The sequence below is a fragment of the Orycteropus afer genome, unplaced genomic scaffold (genome assembly GCF_000298275.1).
Source record: "Orycteropus afer afer isolate SDZICR_OR568_19922 unplaced genomic scaffold, OryAfe1.0 scaffold00158, whole genome shotgun sequence".
Classification (NCBI taxonomy): Eukaryota; Metazoa; Chordata; class Mammalia; order Tubulidentata; family Orycteropodidae; genus Orycteropus; species Orycteropus afer.
In genome coordinates, this window is record NW_006921745.1 from 1,045,219 (window position 1) to 1,045,748 (window position 530).

Below are 530 nucleotides of genomic sequence, written 5' to 3' on the forward strand. Positions count from 1 at the left end.
GGCCTCTTCCTTCTTCCTAGTCTGTCTCAGTCTATAAACTGGGCTGTTACCTATGCACCAGGTGCATCTCGCTGGGTGTTAAACACCAGAGGCTCAGCCTCAAAACTCACGTCTACATGTCACCACAGTAGGACAAACCAACAGACAAGTTTGTCCTGCTGTTGGAGACCTACAGTTATAGTAGGAGACTTTAATATACTAATTTCAATGAAAGATAAACTAACTGGAAAGAAACTCAACAAGAAGACTTAAACAATACAATCCACCAACTTGACTTTATAGACATCCACAGAACACTTCACTCAACAACAGCACAATATACATTTTTTTCCAGTGCACACAGAATGTTCTCCAGGGTAGACTATATGTTAGTCTATAAAGCAAGCCTTAATAAATGTAAAAACAATGAAAAGCATCTTCTCAGATCACAGTGCTATCAAATTAGAAATCAACAATAGGAAGATGAATGGAAAAAGAGCAAACTGGACACTGACCATTGAAACTGAGCAACATTTTCCTTAAAAATAACT